At 41.1% G+C, this 22,638-nt stretch overlaps 1 protein-coding gene and 1 long non-coding RNA gene across 3 annotated transcripts in view; one reads left to right on the top strand and one right to left on the bottom strand.

Annotated features, from left to right (window-relative positions):
- Positions 1-99: 99 nt before the first annotated feature.
- On the bottom strand, positions 100-8,340 carry LOC128420729 (uncharacterized). 2 transcript variants are annotated; one of them, XR_008332103.1, is made up of 4 exons: positions 5,338-8,340; positions 1,525-1,614; positions 1,216-1,351; positions 100-621 (listed from the first exon to the last, which is right to left on the bottom strand). It is a non-coding gene; the product is annotated as an uncharacterized LOC128420729 (long non-coding RNA). The 2 variants fall into 2 exon arrangements; XR_008332104.1 differs by having other exon boundaries at positions 1,216-1,385; positions 1,529-1,614.
- A 69-nt stretch (positions 8,341-8,409) lies between these two features.
- Positions 8,410-22,638, top strand: part of TENM3 (teneurin transmembrane protein 3) — a 1,264,592-nt gene continuing 1,250,363 nt past the window's right edge. Inside the window, exon 1 of the mRNA XM_053402551.1 lies at positions 8,410-8,718. The gene's annotated coding sequence lies outside the window, so the exon portion shown is untranslated. The remainder of the gene's footprint in view (positions 8,719-22,638) is intronic.

The raw sequence follows: 22,638 nt of genomic DNA, 5'->3' as shown, positions 1-22,638 counted from the left end.
CACTATACACCTCTCCCACTGACTACCCATTAATCCTTTGCAATACATAAACCCTGCTAAGCGAAGCCTCAACTGCAATCTACCACAACAAGGCTGACATAAACATCATCTTTCCTTTCAACGCAGTAATACAGCACGGTTAAAGACATAGTACTCTGGACAAGGTACAATAAAAAATAGAAAACAAAATATAAGACATAAAATACATATACATTTGATTGTCAAGGCTGTCCAACAGCGGTTACTAGCCACAATGACTATGTTGTACTTCCACTGTCAGAAATAGTATGCCTCTGAATACCAGTTGCTGGGAATCACATGCGGCAGAGTATTTTTGCTCTCAGATTCTGCTGGTGGGCATGCCACATGTCACTGACCACTGTGAGAACAGGATGCTGGACAACTGATGGCTCTTCTTATGTTCTCATGAGCCCTGTATTGTTATTTTTTTAGTATGGCAATGCTGTTTCCTTCTTTAGGTCCAGAGACTACTCCAGAAAATTCACCTCCTTCTGAGTTTGGTGGGTATGCTTTTCCTTCACATATTTCTTCCTTACCTGGTTGCTGAAATACCGTAAGCAAGGTGTGAGTGGCAGGGTTCTTCAGATCAAAATAATGACACTGCAAGGATACAAAAATACCTGACTTTACTGTGCTATCTGCGCTTTGTACCTGATTCAATACTAGACCCAATACAGTGGCTAAATTTTGGGTTATTTACCTCTGTAATAAAAGCCCATTCATATAAAGATGGGATATAACCATATTTGATTACTTCATTCCTGGAATGTCTCTATAGAATCACACGCTCGTAGGGTATGAGATTTAAACATGTTGACATCGTACTGTAAATAGGGATGAGAACGAGTGCTTTAAGTGTTGGTTAACAAAATATGCATCAGGCTACAAAAACCATGAATCTTTCAAAGCAAAAAGGGGAAGGATAATTGTAACATAGAGGCAGGTGCAGAAAATGCTTTTTTAAAAGAAAATACAAAATGCTTCAGTCTACAGAAACCTAATATAAAGGTACATTTCAGAGAGTTCTTTTACCCTTTCTATTTGATGTTTCAGTCTTAAAAATAATTAATGTTGGAATTTTAATATATGGTTATTAAGTACAGAAGAACTGAAAAATGAATAAAAATTGAAGGAGGCAACTACAAGCAACTTAATAAAGCAATTCACAGCATTTTGAAACCAGCAGATCCTTACTTAGCCTGGCTTTGACTCTCTTCATCTTTTCTTCTGTTATTCTTTTTCTTTTGGGTCCTTTGTGATTTTTTCCATTTTTCTTTGCTCCAGCCACCTGCTCTCACCTCTTTGTGTTCTTAACCCTAATTTCTCAACACTCCCAGGAGAAAAAAAATATATAGTTGCTTTACCTGAGGAAAGAGGTTGAATTCATTGAATTCAGTAAGGATTTCAGGTGATTAAAATGAACAATATCTGACCAATTTCCAGAGCAAGCCGATATAGGTGGGGGGGGGTGAAGGGGTGGGGAGACTGAAATACAAAATGAACTCACCTTTCATACTTGCGGTGCTGTGCAAAGTATTGGAAGCAATCCAAAGTGAGAGGACCCTGGACTTATTCTATAGCGGTGTCCAGGACCTAGTGTGAGATATAAATTTTGCTGAATGAACAGAAACAGTGCTTTCAAATACCACTGTGCTATCAAATTCAACATACATGTAAGTGAACAATTGTCAAGGAAATTCAACACAATCACATTTGACTTCCAAAGATGATACTTTATCAAAAATGAGGGGAATGGTAAAAAGTTGAAAAGGAAGAGGGTCAAAACTCTTATAGTTGATGTATACTGCAAATCAGGGAAAGTGCCATCAAGGTCAATTAAGTTTCACCCTCTAAAATGACATACCACATTGTTGCATTATGGAACTGTGCCTTTTTCTAATGACATACCACTATGTCACTGAATTCGATTCATGTAAGTGTACACAACTGAACATGTCATGCCTCTTTATGCACCTGCATGCTTCTGTTCTCCCTTGAGTCACCCAAGAAAATGGTAGGAAAGAACTGTTTGCTAGAATACTACCCCAAATATTACTGCATGCTCTGATCCATGCAAACTGCAGGAAAATAACAGTGCAAAACTCACACGATTTTCCAGGTTAATGGGGTTGCAATTAATGAGGAAGCAATTGACATGGAAATGAAATGAAACTGTCGAAATCATAATGCTGCTATACAAATCTATGGTGTGACCATGCTTGGAATACTGTGCCCCATTCTCATTGTTTCATCTCAGAATGAATATTGTGGAGCTGGAAAAGGATATGAAAAGAGCAATCAAAATATGTATGAAGGAACCCCCAAAAGGTTACAGCATTTTGTGCTTTTTAAGTTTAGGGAGGGAAAGGCAAGTAAGGTGGGTGGGGAGAGAATATCATAGAGGTGCATAAAAGTATGCATGTTGCAGAAAAAGTGGAGTATTTGTCCCTCTTTCATGAAAGTAAAACTTGGGATCATCCAATGAAGCCGAGCATGGGAAAATGTAGGCCAGATTAAAGGAACTACTTCTTCATACAGCACATAATTAAAATAAGGAACTTACTCCCTCAAGAGAGGACTAAATAGCCACCAACTTGGATGGCTTTAAAGGGGATTTGGGGGGGGAATCCTTGGAGTATAAGGCTATCAATAGCTATTAGACATGATGGCTGTACTCTGCCTCCAGTATTGGAGATCCCATCCTTCTAAATGCAACTTGATGTAGAGAAGAACTGTTGTGCTCTTGTCCTGCTTGTGGTCTTCTCAGAGGCATCTGGTTGGCTACTTTGAGAATAGAATGCTAGACTAGATAGGCCTTTGACCTGATCTAACAGGCCTCTTATTATGTTTCCAAGTCTCTCGATTTGTTCCATGGTGAAAATAAAACACGGCTTAGTGCTATTTGCAAATACAGTTTCCCCTAAAAAAATCTTACAAGTGCTCCATGTTTGTTTCATGAGCAGTTAACCTTCCTTATCCACTTTCCTTTCTCCTTTAGGAAAGCCTGTCCTTCTTCCTTCTGTGCCTCTTGCATGCAGTCCAACCCCATACTTATTTATGTGGAATTAATTCCCACAGCATTCAATGGTGCTTAGTCCCAATTAAATTTCCATCGTGTTGCAACCCTAAAGGGCAAAATGGTTCTCTATACAGCTTCTTTTATGCCTCTGGTAAATATATTTTAAGAGCAGTTGGGGGAAGGCTGGTATGTCTTGTGTTTTTGCTATGCTGAATGATTTGGTATACTGCTTCCACCACCTGCAGTTTGGACAGGCACATTCCAGAGTACTGAGGTGACAGAAGCTTCCTTGCCACTGGCTGGTGAAAAAGGCAACCCAGACAGAGCTGAGCAGGGGGACAACTTTGTCTCACCCAAATCTCCTTCCAGCATAGTGGACCAGGGGTTTGGATTGTGCTGTTCATTCTTGTTCCTATCTTATTGGCTGGAAGTGATTTGTTCTATGTAGAAAAGGTAACCTAGTGTTTGTATTGTCTTACAGTGAATATAATAAGTGTGTTCTTTCTTATCAGTGTATCTTTCATAAGGTATGTGGAAACGCAGGTGTCAAGTTAGTATGCAATAAGCAGTAATTATAAGAATTTGAAGACTTCACTAACATTTTCTTCTCTAATTTACCTTGAAGTCTAATAGGATTAGCATAAAAGATGAACATTTCACTAATTTAAATAAACCAGTTAGAACAACATAAATAGGTTTTAAAAGAAGAAGAAGTGTGTGACACACTTTTGTTACCTACTGTTCTTCTCCATGCCTGAAAAAAACTGGCTGAATCCAAAGGAGTTTTTGTCCTTAAGTGGCAGTGACCACAAGGATTGACAAGTACAGCAATCACCTTTGAGAAGTGATTTCTAAGGATGTTAAAACCATGAACTGCTTTCATTTGGAATGCCTTCTTTAATAGATGCTTCAAAACAAAGCCAACAATTGATCTGCTCTTTGGGAAAAAAATGTGTTTTTGTATTTGAGAATGTGCTTTATCATGGAGAAGACAACATGCACGTAACTTTTCTAGTTTGTTATTATTTGACTGCAGTGGTTACAATGTTCTAATGCAGAGAACCATCTAGTACTCTGTTGAGAAATGTGAATCTATGTGAATAAAATAATTATTCACATTTCCCGTGCAGCATCTCAGAATGCTGCAGCAGCTGCTACCAAACTAATATTAATCCATAGGAACATTTGTTAAGTGTTTATCTATGTATCACAAGAACAGAAAAATATAGCTGTGAAAAAATGTTTGTGGATTGTGCATTCCATCCCTTTGGTCTGGAAGTGTTACAAAAGTGGCTGCAGTTACGTTGTACTAAATGTCCTGAATGTTCTCCCACAGGGGCTAGTGATTCCTTATCTAATCTCATTTAGGAGAGCAAAAAGTCCATCCCTGCACTATAATAATCTTGAGTATATGTCTGCTTGAGGAAAAATGTCCAAAGGTTTTTGTTTTTTACTTCTCAACTGATAAATAATGGTAATATAATTTAAGACAAGAAAAAATAGGGACAGTTTTTGCATCTTAATTCAAGCACCAACAGGGTAAGGGTTTTCCCTCTTCCTGAGTTGCTGAAAGATGTGCACCAGCACTGAGGAAATGCCTCAGTAAGACTTACTGAGGCTACTGCAGTTGGGCTTCAGTGGCTCTGAAAATCCAGCAAATGGTTCCCTGGTCAATTTTCACATTTTGCAAATCAGAAGTGAAATAAATCCTGTTTGTTGTGTGGCTCACATGAGCAGCAGGAAACATAAAGCCTTGACAAACCATTCACTCCCATAGATCTCTCTTGATTTCAACTTGCAAACAAACTACATATGTAACTATATATCACAGGCCAGTAGTTGTACAGCCTAGTTGCATTAACATCTTCCCTTAAATTTGAGTTTTCTTTATTTGTAAAGTAATAGAATAGTAAAATAAAAATAAAAACCTATACATTATAATTTTGGGGGGAGGACTTAAATTTTGTATGTGCGTGATGGGTAGGGTAATGTTTCAGGTTTTTCTTTTTCCTTTTAATAATGATGCTTTCCTTCCAGATATGCTAGCACAGGAAATAAGTATTTGTATATTTTGTATTTCTTTTCTGTTTATGTTTCTAAATGCCTGTTTGATCACTTTACGCTTTCCATCAAGGTTTAGAATTGTGTTTGCAAATACCAGTTAGCAGTCAGAACTCCAGATTGGAAAGAAAATACCATACAGTGACCCGAAAGTGGGAATGTGAAGAGGAAGAAGCTCACAGTTCAATCTTATGGTTCATAAGAAAAAATACATGTAAAAATGAGCATAAAATTACCTTTGAAGAATGTGCCTGTTGATCACTATCAGAATATATACCTCTCTCCACGAACTCTGTGAAAAAAACTTCAGCCAGAAGGCACAGGCAGTTTGTCCTTGTTCCTCTTCTTTCCTAGAAAAAAAAGGAAGATAAACCCACCTTTATTCTTAGAGAAGAGAGATGAAAGCACAAGCTCAAGGTGATCATATTATGTAATTCCATCCAAAGCCAAGTACACTTTTCTGCCAATCCTATCAAACAAATGGGCACTGCAATTCTGGAAGACTTTTGTCTTCTGCAGTGCCTCCAGAGGACTCAGTCCCCAGACTCACTTCAAGCACTGTTTCTTCAGTTTTCTCATTTTCCTTTATGCAAGTCTTGCAACACCTGGTTGAAGAGGATCGGAACAAGAGCTAGAAATTTAAAATTCATGTTTGACAATTTGGGTATAAAATAGTCAGCATATGCTGTTCAGTGTATACTATAGCTCTTCTTCGAGCCCATTTCCCCCTACCTTAACATTTTGTTTCATTTTTGGTACACGTATCACTACAGTATAACAAAGAAACAGAAGACAAGAACATTAGTCATATTACAGAAGTCTTTTTGTTGCTGTTGTTGGATGTCCTTGTCTAGCAATTATTCTCTTTTTTTTCTTTAAGGTTATCTTAGAGTGTCTTTCCAGAGAAGTCTCTGTGTGGAGGGTGATTGCCAATTATGTTTGTTTTGTGTCACATATGCATAAAGCTGAATCAAGTCATTTAAAATGCGTCCACTGTGTTTAGAGCCCCTCTTAATATACAACACATTTTGAAATGTATTGATTTTAGTTTCTTTGTGCTTAATTTCTAAAGTGTGAGCTGCCAGCCTCAAATATTCCTGGGTGTCCTTTCTGAGGGTATGCCTTCTTGGCAAATATATACATATGGGTACAAAGAAAAAAATGGAAATACTAGGTTTGTGATACCTCTTTGCAAAGCCCAGATGTATACAAGATAAGAGGTGACATTTGCACAGAAATATCACAGAATTTGCACAGAAATTTCACAGACCTCCTGGACGTTTGCAGTTCACAGACTTTTGGTCCTACTGTTTCATATCTCTAAAGTTGTATATATTATCTGTCCACTGAATATTGCATTTTTTGCATATATCAGTAGGCTCTGTTCCATGAAACTTCTTGTCACAATGCAACTGTTATACAATGCAATCCTATGTATATTTACTCATGCACACTGAATCCCATTGTTTTCAAAAGGGCTTACTCCCCAGTAAAGTGCATTCAGGGTTGCAGCCACTGCTGTTTCTGATAACCAAGAGCTGGTCATTATTGCTTATAAGTGAGGAAAATGAAATTTGTTATTACTTCACAAATTTCAGGACTGAGCTCTTTTACAGAAAGCTGGTTCAGTAAGCCTGCAACACCTTCCATGGTTACCTGGGATTAAGTCCTGCTAAAGTCAATGGTGGGAGTATAATTGGATAGGGTTGTGTTATTCCTCTCAGTAACCCTGGAAGGCAGCTTCCAGGCACTAGGCACTGTATTACAACTCAGCTTCTTCTTAGGGAAGTTATCATGAGTCGTATTTGACTATTTTCATACTTACTTTAGTATAAATTAGTTAGCATTCCATTTAATACTTGATATGTCACATTTTCATACTCCCATGTCCCTTCCGCAATCTCTTCCTGTTATGCATTCTTTCATGATTATGTGAAATGACACTCCGCTGCCCCCACTTTTCATTCTCCTAGCCCCATGGTATGCGCCTTTTCTCTCTTCCCCCAACCCTTCTCCATAGCCCCTTCCATCTTGCTTTTGAACCAACCTACCAGCTGTGGACATTCTATGCTGAATATCTCCCACTTGCTCCTTTTTTCCTCCTTGTTCTACACTCTATTTCCTTTTAATCACCATTGCCATTCCTCCCATACATCTTTTTTTGTCAGCCTACTTAGTCTTTTAAATGATCTGGTCTACCCCATTACTACATCAGTTCCCTCATTATGCCTGCCTCTTGTCTTAAACGAAACCAGATGCCTACCAGTGCTGCCACCCCGCCCCCACTACTCTAAGAGGAGAAGTGCCATTCCACCACCGAGGCTTCTCCGTTCTTGCCCACGACCCGTTTGCACGAGTATCAGTCATCCCTTCCCCTTCCCACCTCCTTTCCTCCCTCTCCTTGCCATTCCACCGGCTCCTTTGGAACAGGTTCCTCTTTCCCCTTGACTCCATTGACACCTGCTGGCCTCGGCTCCGAAGCCCCGCCCCCTTCCTCATTGCCATTCTCCAAGCGGCGTTCCTTCACGCCAAGAGAGAGAGAGAGCCCGCTCCGCGGTCACGTGCCCCCTCCCCGTCCGCTCCTGGCGAGGGTTTATGTGCCCCATTCACGAGCGTTACGCGCCAAGCCGAGGAGTGAAACAGTGGTGTACCTTTAAGGCACGTGAGGGAGCGAGGAGCGCGAGAGAACCCCTGCCGGCACGGCACTAAAACCCCTCCATTAACAATTGCAAACTCGCCTCCTCCGCGACTAAAGGGCGTTCTGGTGGGAGCGCTCCTCCTGAGGAGGTTAATGAGGGAAGCGGCAAAGACCAGCGGCAGCCTGGAGCTTGCCGGCTAGGAGGAGGAGGAGGAGGAGCAGGGGAAAGAGAAGCTGCAACCAGCAGCCTTGGGAGGCTGTGGCAGACCGTAGAAGCCGCTCGCTCCACGCCGGTTCCATCCGCAGACTGCGCGCGTGTCTCGCCTTGTCCGCTCAGCCCTCGGGTGCTGCGAGAGCGGTTGCCCTCCCCTCACAGGCACCTGGAAGGAGCTGCTGCTGCTGCTGCTGCTGCCTAAGCCACGCTGCTCGTCCTCCGCCTGCGGCCGAGCCCTTTCGCTCCTTAGCCGCCACCACAGTCGCTTCCTTTTTACCCCTCGGTTTCCCACCTCGCCCTCCCCGCCCTGGGGAAGGGCAGCTGACGCCGGCCACCGAAGCTGCGGGCGAGCACGGAGCAAGCTGGCGGGACTGACTGAGGTGGGTGGGAGAGCCGCGGCAGGAACTGAGGGCGCGCGCGAGAAAGAACTGTCTGTGTGAGAGGAAAATCTAATATTGGCGCCAAGAAGCGAGCCTGAGGAGAGCCGCGTCTTAGGGGAGGGGGGCGCGCTCGCGCAAAGCCATAGGATCGGACGGCGACGCTGGCCAGGCTTTACTACTGCTGCTGCTGCTGCTGCTCTTCGGCGTGACAGACGCGGCGAAGTTCGACGCAAACGTGTTGCTCGCCGCCGCTGCCGCCGGCAGCCTCCACCTGCCAGCCCCTGTGGTTGTGGCTCCCGCCGCGCTGCCTTGCTGGAGCCCCGGCTGGCGCCATTCCGCGAAGGTGGGCGTCACTTTGCCTGCCCTGAGGACCGAGGACACCCAGGTACGCTCCTCTTTCGGGCTTCGCCTGTTCTGGAAGGGCGCGCGGGACGACGGAGCTGGTGTTATCTTTCCTCCCGCCCCCCTCCTCCCTTCCTCCTCCCCTCCCGTTTGTGTGTCAAACTTTGCCTCACACATGGCGGTGACAGCTTCCCCCCCCTTTCCCTCTTCCTCCTCCTTCCCCCTCCCCGCCCCGCTTTCCCAGATGGGTGCGACTGCCCGAGGTGAGGGCGTTCGGGCTCGAGGAGGAGCCAAGACCCTCCTCCGTTATAGGAGCCGCTCGAGCCCGCGATTATATAGACGCCTCGTTTCAATAACGGGGCTTCGAGGCGTCAGGTTTTCCTCGTCGCTTATTTTGCTCCGTAGAAAGAGTTGAGCTGGGTAGGTAAGCAAGTTTTGAAGCTGCAGGAGGAGAGGCCAAGTTTGCCCTTGCTGGCTGCCTCTCGATCCCGGGAGGCGAGGCGATTTTGTACCTTAACTTTCACCGCCCTCGCCTCCCAAACCCTCAACTGCCTGACACCTCAGCAGTCAAGTGATGAAAATCCTGCAGTTTTAAGTAAAAGGCTCCTTTTTCCAGGCTTGCATGGATCCAGGATTTGAAAGAAAATGCCGTTAGGTAAACACACTTTCGCTTTGAATGCATCGTATTAAAAACCTGTAACGGGTTTTGAAGGTTTGTTTTGATGCGCCTCGTGTAAAAAAACAACTTGCCAATAGACATGTGTTATTTTTAAATGATCATTTCGCTTGCTTTGGGTTATAGTAAAAGGCTGCGTGTCTCGCGCCTCTATAGTGCTCTCTATGCAGATTATGCTAACTGAAATCTCTGCTTCCCTGAGACTGTTTTTACAGAAAATGTCAAGTCCTTTTTTCTTTAATTTTAAAATGCTAGGTAAATATTTAGTAATAAGTTGGACACAAGGTATCCAAAGATTGCTGAAGCCACCTGCTGAATTGTTTTATTCCCGCCCCCCTCCTCAGTGCTGGGAGTTAGTTGTTAGCGTTGTACAGACATCCAGCAGATGGAGCAATGGAAAACTGGTACAGTTTCTGCATTATAATAAACGACCGCTCTCTAATCATAGCTAAATAAAAGGTTATATTGCATACTTTCCCCAAAAGGGGAGGGGGGACTTGCCTGATGGATCTTTTTATTTTCCTTTTAAAAAGGTGTTTATAATAAATTGCTGGTAGCATGTAGTTCGTAGTTCTGCTTTTTCTGCCTTAGGTGTATTTCTTTGGTATTAATGGCTCCCATTTGTGGGTGTGTGGGTTGTTTTTGCAATGCACAGTGAAAGACTAAATGGTTTGTAGTTAGGAAGGTAGCTCTTTGTGAGTACATGGCTGTAACTGTTGAAGCTACAAAAGGCTGTCTACAATTTAGACAGGTATAATTGGAAAATGTATCAGTTTGCTGCAGATAGTCTCAAGTAATTATACTCATTAAATGGTTAATTCAGTATTGCAATGGAAGTTGTCCTGATTGCGAATGAGCAATGACAGAAGTGTTGGTTGCTATGCTACAGCAGTGCGAACTTTTAAAAATAAAATTTTACTAAAGACATTAACATGTTTATGGTTGGGAATGAGTTTTGGTGGTTCTGTTGCTCAGATAAGCTCTGTAAAGATGGCATTCAGCAGGTTATACCTGTTACAATTTGGCATCTGTAATATTCACTGTGGGTGCAACTCCAGAGACCCTTTTTGGCAGTTCCTCACCACCAAAACATCTTCTATGGCTACAAGTTAAAGTTTGATTTTATAATTGGTCTGCACTTGAATATAAACTACAATCTAATGTAGCCAGTTCCAAAACTGTAACTGTTTTAAAGCATGCTCAAGGTGAAGTTTAGTGCCTTTGTATACTATTGATTTTAATCATGTGCTTTAATTTTCCATTGATTTTCATTGGACAGTAGAATGTACAACTTTGGCTGCATTATGCTCTTTGTTAGCCATATTGATAATTTCCTATAAACGAGTGCTTATTGTGCCTCTTAGTTGGGCATTTACTATTAGGGAGGAATGTGGGTTAATTTTTGTTACTTGATGAGTATATGTAGTAGAAGGGGCAATGCAGAAGAAACCCATTTTGTTGTTAAATTTTCTATTTGCCTTCTAAAACTTTATTTGTCACCATTTTGTGTTAATATACATGTTGTATTCACTTATCCAAAAGTGAAGTGGGATATTCAAAAACAAAGTTTTAAAGGTGTTTGCAAAACATAACCCAACACTACATTGAGGACTGCTGGAGGGAATAATGCATTATTAAAATAGATTCTTTTTCAGGCTTGATGTGTATTGTCTTATAACCTAAAAGCAAATGCCTTTTTTAAAAAAAGTTTTTTTTGGGGGGGGGTTGGTTTTATAGATGTAACTATGTTCAAGCATTCAGAAGATTCTGTCCTCACTGATGTTAGCACCTCTTGATCATCTTAGATGCAGCTACTTCAGCAGGGTGTCTGTTTATCTGTTGGTCTTTAAGATTGGTCTCCTTTTTGTTGCAGTAAGATTATGGTTCAAGAGCTGATCTAGAAAGCTGTTTTAAAACAATTTGATTTAAGTATATTAGGTCTCATTGAAATCTAAATCAGCTTCATTCAAAGTAATTGCCTATTTGGGTCAAGTTGACAATTAAGTCAAGAGTTCTTAAGAAAAAGCAAAGCTTCTACCATCTGGTTAAAGTAGATGTTCCAGGTACATATTTATTTCTGTTCCTTTATTGAAATACTTCCCCTTGGGTTTATCCTCAACTACCACCATGCCTTTTCATGTACACTGGAAGCTGCAGCTGTTGTGGCACCTATAGGTGTTTGTTGTTGCTCATACTTTCTTCTAGGTCAGGAATGTGAAACCTATAGGCTTCCAGATATTGCTGGACTCCAACTCGCACCAGGCCCCGTCAGCATGGTTAATGGTTAGAGCTGACAGCAGTTGTAGTCCAGTAAATATCTGTAAGGGCACAGATTTTCCACCCTAAGTGCTGTATGCAGAGAGATGGTCAAAAGGAAGCTAATGGGTTGCATATTCTTGTGGGTGATTTCATTGGCTTGTGTTGGCTTCCCTTAGTTTTCAAAATGCAATGAATTCAGAGGTGTATTTCTGTTTTTGGACTAAACATAATTGGATCCATGTATTGGTTGTTTAGAATCCTGCACAAGTATTGGCTACCATGCCAGAGATGGTTGTGAGAAGCGTCAAACCTAGTATTGTAAAATGTCATTGCTTGGAGAGGTCATATGTAGCTCTGAACTTTGTTCTGGAGAAGCTGCATTCCTTTAATTATAGCAAATGGAGTAAAAGTTGGCATTGCTAGGTAAGTCAAGATGTAATTAACAATGGTGCCTTTCAATTTGATCAGTATATATTCTAAAATAATACATATACTATTTTAACTCAAAAATCTCAATCTTAATATCTTTAATGGTAGTTCTGTTTCATTCTTCATGTTAGATGTTTGCTTTGACCACACAGTAAACCTATAATAGCATAAGCAATTTTTTTATTAGAATATAGGACAATCTGACATAATGTAACTTGGATTTTGACAGTGGGTGATTTGCTGTTCATTATTACATAAATGGAATTGCCTGTGCTAAGATGAAAATGGAAAATACACATGTTATGATCCAGCATGTTGACTACTTACTGCCTTCTCTTGAATACAAGGGAACTATAGCTACAAATGTTTCAATTTTTTTAATGGTTGCTGTATGCATTACGAGAACTATTGTTTTTATTTGAAGATGATAGCCCACATAATCCTGAAGCTCCTGGTGAGTAAATCACAGCACCTAATTTTCCTACTATAAGCTAAAGATTATATTTAATGTGTTGGTCTGAGTGATTACGGCAGTGTACATTTTCAATCAATTGATATTAAAGCCTAGTTGAATCTAGATTATTCTCGATTAAAAGGCTAGAGGACTATGCTCTGTTACAAACCTCAGTTGCCTTACTCTAGAGATGCTTGGGAACAACATACTTCTGCTTAACTGATATGGAGCAAATATTGTGATAGTTTCTGATAAAGGTCCAGAAGAAGGTGGTGGGGGAGGGGGCTGCATTGGAAATAAGAGTCACTGAATTTGACAGGGCTTACTTCTGGGTAGACATGTGAAGTATAGGAACACACTGCAACAGAAGCATTGCTGATCATAGGGTTAGTTACAGTGCTCCAAAAATTTACACCAGGGAATAACATGTCCTTCTTGAGGTGTTTCACCCATGCTCTTAGAGATGCATATGTAGAATGTGAGGAATAATTGCTCACTCCTGCTTTGCTTTGGCTTCATGCACCACCCAACTCGTAGTTGAAAAAATAACATTTCCTTTTCATGTGCAGGGTGAAAGGCTTTATAGTTTTGACCAAAACAGTTACTTGTTTTTGTAAGTACAGTCATACCTTGGGTTACAGATACTTCAGGTTGCATTTTTTTGGGTTACAGACATGCCGAAACCTGGAAGTACCTGAACAGGTTACTTCGGGTTTCGGGGGTTGAGCATGCGCAGAAGCGCCGAATCGCAACCCGCGCATGCGCAGACGCGCCACTGCGGGTTGCAAACGTACATCCTGCACAGATCATCATCGCAACCCGAGCATCCACTGTAGTTGAGCATAGAAACCAGACAGAGCCAATGACTTGGAGATTTCCTAAAAATAATCTGACTGCATGCATATGATAATATGCCTTCACTGTGCAAATCCCTAGGAAGTCTAATTTGCGGGGGAGCAAAAGTGGAGATATTTCACACTAGCACTGTCTCAATGCTTCTCTGAGACCTACAGTGGGAGCTAAAGGGAAGCTGGAGGCAAAGAAAAAACATGACAGAGATGTAACATCCTGAAGTAACTAGAATTCAGGTGGGCAGGGCACTCCAGCAGCAAAGGTAGGTCTAAGGGTGAAATGTGTGAGCTTGAACTATACTCAAAATAAACTGGAGAACTGCCACTTTAACCTGGTCAGACACTTTCTATCCAGGTAAATGATAGAGAAGGAACATTATTTAAGTACGATTGTTCATGATTGATTGCATTCTTTTTTTATCGAGGCAACTGAATATTGCCTACTATAAATAGCCCAATAGTAATATGCAACAATTTTGTACGGCATGCTAAGGACAAATATCATTGTCCAACATGTAAATCCAAATTCTATGCCAAAAATTATGCTGAAAATGTTGCATTATGAAAACCTTCTACAATTCTTCTTCTTTATGCGTACTTTGAGCAATGTTTAGCTTTTTAAAAGTAGCCTTAATGTAAATCATACAATTTATGACACTAAACTAAAACATTGCACTTTGACTTGAACACAATTAAAATGGAGATTGCAGGCAATTGAGATTTCACTTAGAATAAATTATGCAGACAAGAACAGTATGCATATGTGTTCTAGTTTTGCATACTTTATATCAAGCTGGTGTTATGGTTTGGAAGACAGAAAATCAATGGAGACTTTTAGGGAGGGACAGATAGGTACAGGGCATAAAGCAAGGATGGGGAACCTCAACCCTCTTTAGCTGGCCCTCCCCAGACCACACACCCTCCTGAGTCGCACCTCCTCACCAGCCTGCTTTGCACCTTTCTTGAGCATTTTTGCCTGGCTTGAATAAATCCCTCTACTCTGGTTATACTTCTTGCTTGTCTGGATGGAGACTAGAGAGGGATGTGATACTGTGAAGAACTAGTCTGCTGTACAAAGCTAAGATTCATTCTTCATTCTGCTCACTTTTCCTTCAGATCATGCCCACTTTTTGTTCTGGACCCACCCATGGTCCATGGAAAGTTGGGAAGAATGGAATGTAGTCCTTGGGCCGGAAAAGACCCCAACACCCCTGACATAGAAGCTTTCTGAATGGACAACTAGAGTCGTTTTCAGATATTGCTTGCACATGTTTTGACTATATTGCAATGTTTATAATCACTGGAAACCTGTCTTTCAGAAATGAGGGACTGACACAATCTTGTTTGTGTTAAAATTTACTGACATTTGTGCAAATCTATTCAGGAGTTGATTCTGAAGATAATAACTTTTGACTATCTTCATTAGCAAACGTAATGATGAAAATTACAGATTGCTTTAGAACTGGATTGCACCTTCCTATCTGTTCCTTCTTTATTCCTTTCACTGACCTTGAAACAACACGGGAAATTATTTTGAATTCGTTAACAGGGGGAATAGTTTTGAATTCAAGGAGTAATGTAAAAAAAAGGACCTTTGGACAGTTAAGTCCAGTCAAAGGCGACTGGGGGAGTACTCAGGTACTCAAGGAGTAGCTAAAGACATTGCACAGGTTGCTCATGAACTAGCTTTTTCAATTTATCTCTTCAGTTTATTCTTTTTCTGCTGAAATTTTTATATAAAAATAGTATGTGTGTGCTATCTAAAGACAGCTGGGTTTGAACTCTTACAATCTAGAACTCTTGAGGATGGATTCTAATGGTTTTTAAATGTTTCAGTGTTAATTAAGAGATAATGTGAATAGAATAGTCTGTTATGACAGGATAATGATTTCTTACAGAATGTAAATTATGCAGCTTAATTTTTTTTTAAGAAATAGAAGTGCTGTAAATGCAAAGCCAAAATATTAGCAGTTGCTTCTGTTCCCATTATTTTCTTAGAGCATTGATTCACAAACTATGGTGGATTAGGATTTTTCTTGCATTTTCAAATGATATGTTAAGAATATAAGAAGTGTCTTGCTGGATCAGGCCAAACACTCATTTAGTTCAGCACTTCTGTTATCACAGTGTCCAACCAAATACCCATGGAAAGCCTACAAGCAGCAAGCAATACAGTAATCTCTGCATCTGTGATTTCCACCAATTGGTATTCAAAGTGGAGGTAGAACATAGTCATCACAACTAGTAGTCACAAATAGCGTTATCATCCAAGTTGGTAGCCAACACCACATCTAGTGGGAGTGAACTCTGTTGTTTAACTATGTGCTGTGTGAAGTATATTTCAACGTTTAGCTTCATTCCCTAAGTTCTAATATTATGATGGAGGGAGACAGCCCTTTTTCTATCCATATGCTCCACACCATACATAATTCTACAGAACTCTGTTATGTCCACTCTCACTTGCCTTTTCTCTAAACTAAGAAGCCCCCATTGTTCTAACCTTGCCTCACAGGGAAGTTACACAATTGTCTTGATGATTTGGCTGCCTTTTCTGAGTCTTTTCCAAATCTATAATATCCAGATTAGTGGCTGGTAGTTCAACTGCATTAACACTGCTGTACTGTACATGAATGGTAAGACTGCACTGCCTATGTGGGGGCCAGTGCAGCCTTACCATTCATGTACAGTACAGCAACTACCACATCTATTACTCTGCTATTTTGCTGTGGGGAGGAGGGTGGCAGCTGGAGTAAGAGGAGAAGACGGGGGGGGGGGAGAAAGAGCTGTGAGTGGAGCCCCCCCCCTTCAATTGTTTGGATACCCTGGGAAACTCAAACCTACTTTGCATGGAACTAGGTGTGGAGAGTGTAGCTGAATGAGTACCTTCCACCTTGGGCCTGCTCATAAAAAGCAAGTCTAGAATGAGAGACTAGGGTGATGTCTGCTGTTTCCAGGAACTCTTCTTGTTGTGAGACTTTTGGGGATGAGCTGAGAGTTTGTTGGACCCTGAATGAGAATCAAGAGACTGAGATGGGAGTGTGTGTCAGAAGGAAATTGAATTGAGATATATATGTGTGTGTGTAACTTTGTATTATTGTAACATTATTATATGTAACTGTGTATTTTTGTACTTTTGTTTTTGTTATCTGTTGTTGCTTCAGTTTTCTCTACACTACTTAGAAATATTTTTAAATTAAGAAGTAAGAAATGGTGTGATAATCATATTTCCTCCCATTGACAACATTTGCAAGGAATTAACTACTCTAGCCTTGCTAGAACACCTATCTCAGGGAACACCTATGTCAGGGAACCTTTCTATTGCTGTATGAGAGTGGGTGCGTCTGTTTTCCAGTGGTACAAGTAACATCCTGCTAGCATAATACTCTTCCCACACCAGCAGAGCAATGCTTAAACTGCTTCAGCTGTCTTTCTGCTATTGGTCACTGTTTTAGATTATTTTGATGGCTGTTGGTTTTAACATTTTAAGAGCCACATTGGTGTGTGCCTGTTTGTTTGTTTGTTTGTTTGTTTGTTTTCAAACTCTGCTATATAAATCCTAGTAGTGATGGAAAAAGTGATTGCTTCATTAAGCTTCTTAGATATATTGGTAAAAAACCAAAATCTATCTCAGCCTTTATTCCTCTCAAAACAGTCTGAGAGTTTATGTAAGTCCTGTCAGCACAACCCAAATCGGGTTAAAGAGATGCACAAGTTGGCTGTACTTAAGATTAAGTGCATTCTCCCAAAACCACAGGAGACCATGGCTCTCCTTAATTCACAACCATCTTTTACATTAAAAAATGTAAACATTAGAAATATTTATTTACTTACGTAGCACATCAGTTCATGGTGCTTTACATGGATGTCCTTACCTCGAAGAGCTTACAATCTAAAATATTAGGCTCCTCATGTATCAATCTAGTATTGACATCTTTTTTTTTTTCCTTACGGGGCTCCTTGGAGTATTACCAGGTGCAGTGCGTAAGAGGCAGAAGTTAACAGATGCTGTTTTTCCCACCATGGACATATATTGATGGGGGAATAAAAGTCCTTTTCCAACTTCTGCCTGTCATGCAGTTGTTAAAGGCATAGGGAGCCCTGTCAGGGGGAAAAAAGATGGCAGCCTTGTATATCTCTTTACAAAAGAAAACCCTGTCACGTTGTACAAAGAGTACTTGTACGCTGTTGGTTATGAATGGGTAGAAAGGAGGGATGAATCAAATATGAATTTCCCTGAAGGCACATACTATCATTAATAATGTCTGTGTGTGTCTATAGGGCTGACAAACATGCCCAGCTGTACTTGATAGTTCTTTCATCCAGTCCTCTCACAATAGGGACCATCATATGCACAGCCATTTCTATGACAGTTTATTCTGTTTTACAGTAGAAAATAATGGCAAAACTGGAGCTAAAAAAAAAATCATTCTTCTAGGTCTAACACAGTGTAACTTAGTTAACTTGACTATAAATATTTTGTACAAGGAAAGCAAGAGGGGAACTATTAAGATTCCAAAATGAAACTTCATCACAGAAATGCCTTGTAATTCTTAATATATCAAAAGCCTTATAGCTGAAAGATGTCCCAAGTTGCCTTGCTGCATACATTAATAAATTTTGTGACTGCCATTATCGTATTCTGTGAGAGGCAAATGTGGGATGTTCATTTACCTGTAGGTTATGTCATCTAATAATTTTGTTAACAGGCTGCCAGTACGTGATTGGACATCTAGCACTATTGTAACTAAGACTGTCTTACAGGGTACTATGCAGAATCTTTCAGAAAGCCTTTCTCCCACAACCCCATGGCTACAAAATACCTTTTTACAGTGTCACAGTATTCATGTACTTTCATCAAATTAGTCTACTCTGTGTGAGAGAGCAGCAGTCTAAACTGGCTTAGTACAACATGTTTAGAATATTATGTTTACCAATGTATCCATATCTCTAACTTCAAATCCTCTCTTACTGTTTCTATAATCAAAACAAAAGTAACCTGAAACGTGTCCTCATAAAGCAATATGAATAAGTAAGTGATTGGCTAAAAATGACTAACTGCTAGGATTTTACTTTTCCCTCTGACAGAAGTTTTCTGCAGCTGCATGTTTCTCTACTCCTTAGAAAGTGAGAGGAATGAAATTTTGGATGCTGGTAGTGTTTTGTAGTGTTTTCAAGGCATTGTAAGCACACTACCAGCAAAGCAGCACCCCTAAGACAAAACAATGGGAGACTTTGTCAAAAAGCCTTACTGAAATCAAGATACACTATGTCCACAGCATTCCCCTGATCCATCAAACTAGTAATTCTATTTTTAAAAAAGACATCAGATTCATCTGGCATGACTTGTTTTTGAGAAACCCATGATGAGTCTTCGTAATCACAGCATCCACTTCTAAGTACTCACAGACTGTTAAATTATATGTTCTAGAACCTTTCCTAGTATCAGTGTCAAGCTGACTGGTTGGTAGATACCTGGGCCTTCTCCCCCCCACCCCAATTTTTGAACATTTGCGCACCTCCAGTCTGCAGGGACCTCCAAGAATTCTCAAAGATTATAGACAGGGGCTCTGAGATTACATCCTCAAGTTCCTTTACTACCAGGGGTCCTCAAACTTTTTCAGCAGGGGACCGGTCCACTATCCCTCAGACCTTGTGGGGGGCCGGACTATATATCTATTTATATCTATCTATATCTATATCTATATCTATATATCTATATATCTATATATCTATATATCTATATGTATATAAACAGCAGTGGAGGGACGATGAGCGGTGCACGAAAGGGCTCCAGAGAGAGGCTGCTTTAAATGGTGGCTGCTCGAGAGGGGTGCTCAGCCAACCACAGCTTCTATGTCTTGTGAGTGGCAGGGGCTGGTGGCGGGACGATGAGCGGCACGCAAAAGGGCTCTGGAGAGGGCTGCTTTAAATGGTGGCTGCTCGAGAGGGGTGCTCAGCCAACTGCAGCTCCTGTGTCTTGTGAGTGGCAGGGGCTGGTGGTGGTGGGTCGATGAGCGATGAGCAAAAGGGCAGCAACGAAACCCAGTCCCCTTCCTCCTCTAGGCAGGGCAGGGAGAAGCTGGGAGGATGGAGGGAGGGAGGAGGCGCTGCCGCCACCACTGTCATCATGTGAGGGATAGGGAAAGAATGCGCGCGTTGGAGATCCATGCAGCGATTCCCGGACCGTCCGTGGGCCGGATTTAGAAGGCAATTTGGCCTGATCCAGCCCATGGGCCTTAGTTTGCTAACCCATGCTTTAGTACCCTTGGGTGCAGCTCATCAGGCCCTGGAAATTTGGATTCATTTGAAGTTGCTAGGTATTCCCTTACCACCTATTTTCCTATCTTGCAGCATATGCAGCTCCCTTCTTGCATCGTTTATTCTGTTATCACCAGGTTGGGCACTGCTTTCCTTCTGGAAAGCACTGGAGAAAGTGTTAAATCTTTTGGTTTCGCACCTTAGATGAGATTTTCAGAGGAATGGTAATATTGGTATCTGTATGAGTTTTCACAATTGCACACCAGCCAGTAGAGGAAATCATAACTGATATCTGTTATACTGTGGTAAGAATGGATGGGAAGCTCACTTTGGGGACTGTGTGCTAGATTCACTTTTGCTTTTGGAAATCTATACTGATCGTTCAAGCATTGATTTGGTGCAAATTTGTTTTAAGCTAGTGTCTAGCTCAAATCAACAATGTGCAAGCACTTGTGACTGCAATTAACAGTAAGTGCAAGTTTCCATCTTATATTTGTAATTTTGGAAAGCAAAATGTGTTTTTAATTCTTACTTGTAAACTAATAATTGCATGATTTTCACTGTGACAGATACGGTTGGCAATGAGTCAGATTTCTACAATGAAGCATATGGTCTGGTCTCAACCATATAAGCAGCCCTTGAAAATAGTTTAACATATAATTTCTTCTTGGAAACAAATAATTAGCATCTCCAGCAAGCTATTTTGCATATATGTGTGCACATAATGAAGTAAGTAGACATTAAAAAGCCATTAAGGTTATAAGCAGATCCATAAAAGCAAATTAAAAATAAAGAATTAGTCATAAGTAGTCAGGAAAGAGTTCAGTGGGGTTTGAATGCACAATCATACTCTTGACGTAAGAAATAATACTTGTCCCCAAACCTATCTCAGGGAAGAAAGGAGCATTCTTTACTTTTAAGTGAACTACAACTTGATTAACTGAGTAAAGAACATGCAAAAATGACAGCTCAGGCTACATTAACCCAACCCAGTATCAACCATTTTTATTTTTTATCATAAACAGGCTCCCCATTATTGTCATATCTTGCCTTTCCTTGGAGCACGGAGGAACTTATTTGTCCTCTGTAATCCTGTAAGATCAGACAGCATCTTATGAGGATGGTTTTCAGTTCCAAGGTTCCATGTATGCAAGAAAAATTGTATATGCCCAAGCCCTTGGAGCTGCCCCATGGCTAGTGGGTATGGGGAGAAAGTGTAGCCCAAGTACTCCTAGTGCCCATACACCAAACAGGACTTGTCCAGTAAACAAGGTGAAGAGCTTAAAAGCTCCTTTTGCGCTGAGTAACCTAAGCAATGGGACGCGGGTGGTGCTGTGGGTTAAACCACAGAGCCTAGGACTTGCCAATCAGAAGGTCGGCGGTTCAGATCCCTGCGAACAAGGTGAGCTCCCGTTGCTCAGTCCCTGCTCCTGCTAACCTAGCAGTTCGAAAGCACGTCAAAGTGCAAGTAGATAGGTACCGCTCCGGTGGGAAGGTAAACGGCGTTTCCATGTGCTGCTCTGGTTTGCCAGAAGCAGCTTAGTCATGCTGGCCACATGACCCGGAAACTGTACACCGGCTCCCTTGGCCAGTAAAGCGAGATGAGCGCCACAACCCCAGAGTCGGCCAGACTGGACCTAAATGGTCAGGGGTCCTTTTACCTTTAACCTAAGCAAAGCTGACATAAAAAGAGACCATAAGCTCCTTGCCTTACTTAGGGGGCAAGGCCTATTTGGCTTGCTGGCTCTGGAAGGCCAGGGATGCTCACATGAAAATTCATGACAACTTGAATGTCCCCACAATATTTCGCGAGAATATCCTCAGGCTTGGATTTAACCTGCACAAGTTCAACCCACCCACCTCCAACTGTGTATGGTCAAAATTGTGAAAGTTAAATGAGCATAAGATGTGATTTTACTGTACTGAGTTTCAATTGTTTCATCTTCCCCTGCGCTCGCGTGTTGTCTTCAAATACCTTACTATTATATCAATCTACTGCTAACTTACCTCTGGGCTGGTACTTGGACTCATACTGTGTCCTGCATGTAGACTTTATGACAAGAAGCCATGATTAATAGACTTGCCCTCCATGAATTTTTCTAACTCCTTTTAAAGCCTTCTAAGTTAGTGGGCGTTACAGTGTTTTGATAGTTGTGGATTCCATAATTTTAATGCATTCTGTGTGAAGACATCCTCCCTGTGAATCCTGTCCAGTCAGTTCAGTTGGATGATCCTGAGTTCTAGGAAGAAAATGTATCTCTTTTCACACAATGTACAATGTTGCAAACATCTGTCATTCACTATTGTACAGTGGTACCTCAGGTTACATACGCTTCAGGTTACAAATGCTTCAGGTTACAGACTCCGCTAACTCAGAAATATTACCTCGGGTTAAGAACTTTGCTTCAGGATGAGAACAGAAATCATGCTCCAGTGGTGCGGCAGCAGCAGGAGGCCCCATTAGCTAAAGTGGTGCTTCAGGTTAAGAACAGTTTCAGGTTAAGAACAGACCTCCAGAACGAATTAAGTACTTAACCCGAGGTACCAATGTATTCTGTGGTTGCAACACAGATTTTTATTACAGGAGTTAAGATATTGGCAGATATATTTTTGTTTCAGTTCCCAACAGTGCCTAACATGGATTTTGCCTCCCCCCAACCCCACAAAGCTGCAACATACTGAATCAACACATTGTATTAAAATCAGCATTATTCTCATGATGATGGAACATGCAATACTAGTTGTCATTGCATTGAGTGGTGACAAGCAGAAGGATAAGTATAGATATTATAGTATTATAGCCGAAATGTACCCTTGCTTTGTACAGTGTGTTGTGTGTTAATTTTCATTATTAAAATTGTCAAAGAACCTTAATAATTGACTTCCTTTCTGCCATAATATAGATTTGAGCCTTGAGCTTTCACAATATGCCACTGTGTTGTCAAACAAACATTGCAGAGGAAGTGAACTGCTTTTACAGCACAGTACTGTTGCTTCTTCAACATGCTGTCAGCAGTTGACAAAATACCTAAACAA

Source organism: Podarcis raffonei, chromosome 9 (genome assembly GCF_027172205.1).
Source record: "Podarcis raffonei isolate rPodRaf1 chromosome 9, rPodRaf1.pri, whole genome shotgun sequence".
NCBI classification, from domain to species: Eukaryota; Metazoa; Chordata; class Lepidosauria; order Squamata; family Lacertidae; genus Podarcis; species Podarcis raffonei.
This window is presented reverse-complemented; position numbering and strand designations above follow the sequence as displayed.